Source organism: Schistocerca serialis, chromosome 3 (assembly GCF_023864345.2).
Source record: "Schistocerca serialis cubense isolate TAMUIC-IGC-003099 chromosome 3, iqSchSeri2.2, whole genome shotgun sequence".
Taxonomy (NCBI): Eukaryota; Metazoa; Arthropoda; class Insecta; order Orthoptera; family Acrididae; genus Schistocerca; species Schistocerca serialis.
Genome location: NC_064640.1, coordinates 581,005,740 through 581,012,771, shown reverse-complemented (window position 1 = coordinate 581,012,771; position 7,032 = coordinate 581,005,740). Strand labels below are relative to the sequence as shown.

The 7,032-nt window shown below is 41.3% G+C and overlaps 1 pseudogene; it reads left to right on the top strand.

Moving 5' to 3' along the window:
- The first annotated feature begins 3,899 nt into the window (after positions 1 to 3,899).
- On the top strand, positions 3,900 to 4,017 carry LOC126471800 (5S ribosomal RNA; annotated as a pseudogene).
- The last annotated feature ends 3,015 nt before the right edge of the window (positions 4,018 to 7,032 follow it).

Sequence of the window (7,032 nt, the reverse complement as noted above, 5' to 3'; positions counted from 1 at the left end):
AAGTGAAGTTTCGGGACACCCTGCTGTAACTATTTACTTTTACCCCTAAATACATGCGCCAATCGAGCTCTAAGGTATCAGTATTTTGAATGATACAAGGAACGATTCTCTTTTAACGCTGAGAGTTTCTTGTGATGTTCAGTGCCACACCTGTGCTTGATCGTTAAGTACGAAGATGTGTGCGATGCAGGCTACCACGTGGCAAGTATCCCAGTGGGGGCTGGGCGGTAGTTTCATTCTGTATCGTTACGCAGTTATGAAAGTTGTATAATTAACTACTCCGTACCATATTGCAATCACTTTCGTTGTTAAAACTGTGCTTTGTATATTATGCCTTATGATATTCCAGTCCCGGCTTTGGTGTTCCATTTCGGTGAGACTGGGAGAAGAATTTATTATTAATACGTCATAAATTTGCACCGTGCTACCTTTCATGATCTCTTCTGCTATATAGCGTGTTTTCAAAAAATTACAGGCTAGTGAAACCAAACTGAAGACTAATAGGAACAAGACTGATTGTACGTCTCATGTTCGGGGGTCGCCAAGCTATAATCTAGTTATTCTACAATCTAAAATAACATTAAAAATTATCTTCATGAGAGCTGCTGATCCGTTGCTCATTTTATTACCTGTTGACATTTCACATCAGATGATGCAAAACTGACGGACTGAAACCGAAATTTAATCAACTTGAATACTACCACAAAATAAACTTCACATCTCCTAAGAGGAAAACTTTGGAAAGAGAAAAGGTTTTACTGCTGTTTATGTGCAACAGAATTTTTGCCTCGACAGTATAATACAAGCCGGGGTGCGCGATATAAACAAGTCCAGCCGCGACAATATCTGGCTGGTATATTGAGGCCCCCGTGGACGGACTGGGGCGCAGTTATGGTGGCTGTGTTTGACTTTGCTGCTGGCTACGGAATAATGCAACGCCCGCTTGCAGAGTTGCTGCGACGGTCATATTCTGCAGCCAAGGGTTGACTAATTCAATACGTCCTCACAATTTACTTTTGTATGAGGCCTCCGTTCCAAGAGCTGGATATCATTTTAAGTGCTGGCGCGGACAGTTAAAGCACTTCCGGGTTACTGGCTTTGTCAAAACACAATAGTTCTATAGCGAAGAAAAGTTAACTTTCAGGCCTTCTTTTACATTTATTTTATTAAGTCAAATCAATGAAGTCTATCTGTTCTAGGGTTACACAGTACAGCATTGTTGGCGGAACATTGGTAACTCAGATGTTTCATTTTTCCCAGTTCAATGACTTGAATGCTTGCTATGGGCCTGCTGCTGATCACTTTCTGCGACTCTTTATGTTGGGTGTAATGGAAGCTGTTACGATGACGTACATTTCGCACAATGTAACTTTACATATAGCGCAACGTATATTGGGAGTGATGGAATAGAAAAAAATGCCTTGCATTCGCTCCCAGCACCTCCAGTACCAAACGTGAAGCTACGTTGCGCATATAGTTCTTGGCATTCTATTGAATACTATCACAGGCCAAACCAGTGTCTTCACTGCCTTGTTTCTCAAGAGCTGTTAGTACACATTACGTTGAAACCTGATGAAAAAGTTTTGCAGCATCTATTAACGCAAGACAAAGTATTGCCCGAATCATATGCTTTCTTGTAAAGTACGGTTGTAATACAAGTGTTCCACGTTAGGCGTTTGTCTTCCTGTGCAGACATCCTGCACATAATTTCACAGAATGATTTTGTATTAGTTTCTCTCACTTCTTAATCACTTCTATTGAACCTTCATCATCACTAGCTACCACACAAACATAGTAGCGGGAATAGTAGGAACGGTCGCTTCTTAAATGCATTGTTTTAAGTGTCGTCAGTTCCTAAATCACGCTCTGTCACATGCCTAACACAGAAACATTAAATTTCGCTTTCAGTTTACAGTAGGAAAGGGATTTTTCTCGACATCAGTTTGCAGTAGACGTCTGACAACTCGACTCCAAGTGAGAACCAGGGCTGCCATGTAACGTTAGCGGCACTCTGACCTTTGAGGCGGGGAACAAATAGCGGTCTACCTCCATCTCACCGCAATGAATCACCTAGTGTTCGCCGCACATACGGCCGAAGGAATCTGTAACACAATGTCTAGCTGCTGTTGCTTGTGCGGAAGTTCTGGAATAGATATTCGTCCTGCATTTATTTGTTTGGCTTATTGATAATTTCAACTACTACACATATTACGTAAAATTATATTAGCAGGAAACATCCTGCGTTACTAGAGGTTCATAATACGTCTAATGAGGAGGACCAAACTCGAAATCACAAGAAAATTGGCGGAGTGGTTAAGAACTAAGCAATACTGTCACATCAGAACCATTATCTAGTTCAAACCCGAAAACAGGATCCTCAATGAAGTATAACACTTAGAACTTCAAGCACTTTTACTACGGATAACAATGTACAGACAGAACATAATTGCCCCGTAAATGAAGAGTGTTGCCATTTATATAGATTTCGAATAGCGCAGAATATGCAAACATTACAAATGTAAGAAATCTCGAAAACTATCTAGAAGTGATAAATACTTAATAATGAATGTGAGCTGGTAATCAGATTTGAACTGCAGACCCGTAGCACTCCACATGGCGACGTTAACCGCTACTCTACATCGCATACAGCAGAGCATGCGGTGTTGCTCCCCCGGCCTCCTGTTTCAGAAGATCTCATTGGAGCCGATTACAGCTTGCTATATCTAGATCATGTCATTGGTCCTGTGTGTGACAGCGCTGGAGAATCCTTGCCTCCGGTCGTGTTGTCACACCCTCTTCACTATGGCACAAAGATGGGACAAGCCTCCTGTCAAAGCGATTTTGAAGACTAAAATGGTATTCGCTTCCTAACATGCAGACATGGACGGGATTTGCTCATATTGATCCGTCCTGTATCCCCTAAATGGAACCTGCTTGACCGCGATGTCTCTCTTGGGACCACAAAAGAACTGTATGGGCTTGTCAAGTTATCAGACGTTTTGTCAGTTTCTTTATATTCTTCGCATACTTAAATCTTATTTATTGTGTTTTCGTCAGCTATAAGTTGCTGACACGCCTCCATAAATCGCTTTGCCTTTGATGCAGTGCAATTGTAAGCACATATTTTGTCACTAGTGGCCAGCTCTGCTATTTCTTGCATCACTACGTTGGATCAGAATGTAGAAAGGCATTGTACATTTGATGTTGTCTATGTATCATTTCCTAAAACGAAAAAAACTTCACTGGCAAAAGTCGTTCTCATAAATCCACCGTCTACCCGAAATTGTATGCGCGCTGCGTACGTTCATCGAGACACATTGTTTACGGTCATCTTTTCTTCTTGTTTCCCTTACCCCTTTTCCTTTTTTTATCTTTCTCTTTCCCACGACTTGAATTTCTACTTTACTTCACCCAGAATACCTAGCTGCAACAAAAAAATAATAAAAAAAAATTAAAAATCTTAATGGCTTGAGCCAACTCTCTGTAAGCTTTGCATCTCCACACATTTAATCATCAAACTAAATAATTCAGTTCATCCGATTATCCACACTTAAGAAGAAGAGTTTGAAACGTTTTTTGTAGCCTCCAATACCTGAAAAGCTTAGGGGAAGTGTCGCTTATTTTTCCTGCCTTGTTTGAGTTAGATGCATTGAAATCTCTGCCCAATTCCAACTGTGGACCAGATCTCCCGACGTCTCTATATCTTCCTGATCATCCTATTTAGTGTTATTATATAATTTTTGCACTTGTATTGCACTCCAATCCACGTTTCAGTTTCTATATACATAGTGATGACGTTCCATTTGTCCTTGTGATGTTTGTGAGTTAATCCTTATTTCATGTATATCGATTTAGTTCTGCCTATGATCCATATGTTTCAGCTCCTGCTAACATCCTTCGCCAACGGCCTTGCCGCAGTGGTAACACGGGTTCCCGTCAGATCACCGAAGTTAAGCGCTGTCGGGCTGGGCTAGCACTTGAATGGGTGACCATCCGGTCTGCCAAGCGCTGTTGGCAAGCGGGGTGCACTCAGCCCTTGTGAGGCAAACTGAGGAGCTGCTTGAATGAGAAGTGGCGGTTCCGGTCTCGAAAACTGACATACGGCCGGGAGAGCGGTGTGCTGACTACATGCCCCTCCATATCTGCATGGAGTGGGCTGTGCATGACACTGCGGCCGGTCGGTACCGTTAGGTCTTCCAAGGCCTGTTCGGACGGAGTTTAGTTTAGTTTAGCTTAGTTAACATCCTTCATAATAACTACGAATTTGTTACCGCCTGTTCATTTCGTAAGAAAACCACTTTAACACCGATGTATTTCACAGTACTATGTTGTTTTCTTGCCCTAATAGTCCGAGTATCACAAACTTACTCGTTTCCTTCTTCACGGCTGCGGTTATACTTTGTTCCTAGCATTTTCCGCGCGTCTACTGCTGAGCTGATTTTCTCGTTTCAGTTGTTCCTAGTGTCACACTACAGTACATAAAAGATCGATTTAGGAGTAAAATATCTAATGTCACCAACACGACGGAACGAACTTCCTTTAATGAAACATAAATCGAAAATGTTATTGTGATATTTGCTTCATTGGTATTATTCTTGCTGTTGATAGAGATACTTAATAAATTTGTCAAGTCTCATTGTGTAAGCAGTATAATTTCTATGCTGCCATTCGTGGCAAATTGGTCTTCGAGATTTCATAAAGCGCTGAATCTTCTTTTCTGTACTCTACCTAGAACTATTGATGTAATTGCACATTGTTTTATCAACATTTTTCGACTGTTAATGGTTTTTATGTCTTCAGCTGTCATATCTGGAGCCTATCATGGAAATAAAGGAAACGTAATAGAAGGGGGTCAAATATGTGGAACCACCCTTCTAAAACAGAAATAGAAACGAAAACTTAAAGTAGTATGAGATAAGAGTGGTGGAAAACCTATAAGACTATATTACGAAAATGGTGGCAGTATTGTCAGCCGCCATCTTGGATTCATCTTGCAGTTTCAAATAGAAAGGTGGTCATGCGACATATTAAACAAGCAGAAAATTAAACGAGAAATGTAATGATGCCCTCTCATTTGAGCATAGCCTCGACCATTCCCGAGCAGGGACTTATATTTCTTCCTTACACGTGACTTGAAAGCGGATGGCATTACCACAAGCCGAACGCACTGAGATCGTCTCGATAAGCCGGCCGGTATCGCCGTGCGGTTCTAGGCGCTTCAGTGTGGAACCGTGTGACCGCTACGGTCGCAGATTCGAATCCTGCCTCGGGCATGGATGTGTATGATGTCCTTAGGTTAGTTAGGTTTAAGTAGTTCTAAGTTCTAGGGGACTGATGACCACAATGTTAAGTCCCATAGTGCTCAGAGCCATTTGAACGATTTTTCGATATCACGAGAGAGGAGCACTCGTATTATCGCAAAGGATTTCAATCGACGCCACCTAGTCATATCGCACGTTACTCGAAGTGCGGTCATGAAACTACTCGCGAAATTCTATAAAACTGGCTCTGTCGAAGACAAACCGAATGCTGGACTATGGAAAATTGGCTGCGGCTGAGGCAATACCAAGCGCTGCTCTGGCGTCGTTAAGTAAAAGTCCAGAACACAGTACACGCCACACCTCGTAGGAAACTGAAGTCAATCGTACATTGTTGATGCTTATGCTTGCATTCTGGTACACAGATTGCATTTAAACTGCATGATGAATGAGTGAAACGGATAAAACAACCTTACAACGTGCTGAAAAACACGTCTAGCACAACATGCAGCTTGTATATGTTTTACCTCGTTGACAATGAATAAAGATATGCTCAGGTATAAGATACAATTTCTAATCTCATGTAATTCTCTATCTGTTTAACACGTCTTTCGCATCGGAAACTTCGCGGTCTGTGCGCTCGATTGTTAACCAAATGGGTTCTAGTTCGATTCCCTGCCGGTTCGGAGATTTTTCTCCCCTCGGGGTCTGGGTATTGTGTTTTCTTTACGGTCGTAATGTTCATAACTGACATTACTCTATTGGGATTGGGGTATGGGAACGCCCCCGGAGCCAAAAAAAGAAATAAAAAAAAAGAGGTCATATGGCCTCCAGTCACTTTTAAAGTTACGAACTGCAACCAAGATGGTGGTTTACAGAAAGGCCGCCGGATTGCTAACAAAGCATCCCATCTCATATTATTTGAATGTGACCTTCGGTTTATTAAGTTGTACAATGCCCTGTCGAAAACGCAGTCGGTAGAAATCCACGACAACATTGTATTAGTCAAGGACGAATAGGGAAGCCAGCCATGGCCTATTTTAAGGAAGATTTGCGTCAGTTGACAAAGCTATTTAAGGTAACACCAAAAGAAGTAAATCAGATTGTCCTGTTTCTCGTTAATATATGCAGAGAGATGGATTGGAGTGTAAGACACTGGACATGCAATCCACACCCACATTAAGGTTTCTCACTGCTTACCAAAAGCACTTAAGGCAAATTCTGGAATGGATCCTTTGAAAAGGACACAGGTAAATTCTAAGTAATATGTCTGTCACCTCGACTGAAACAGATGGAGTACAAACAAAGCCTTAGCTCCAGTCTCTTTCCAGTGGTGAATCACTATGATGCCAGATAAGTAATGTTAAAGTATCAGCAAAGTAGTGAGTACATTGTATACGGAGATGCGATACAGGAAGGTCTGCCAAATTTCCATCTATGGCAGTCATAACCTCTGAAACAGATTCAAAATGTTTACCGTATACGATAATTCTTTAGAGTTAGATAGTGTCACTGTTAGCCAAACATGGCGAAAAGGGTAGGTGCCCAATAAAGATACTTCAGATATCTCAGCTTTTCTTTTCCCGAAACACTTCCATACGTGGTTGCGTTGATATAATAAAATATTATTACTTTTTTCTTTTACAGTCCAGACTACGTCTATTAGTTTTTTTATACAGTTAGTGGACAAAAATGGCGTAATATTTTCCATTTAACGTTTTGCCCATGTCAAAGAAATCGATAAAAAGTATTCCTTCCCGTTGCCATACAACAC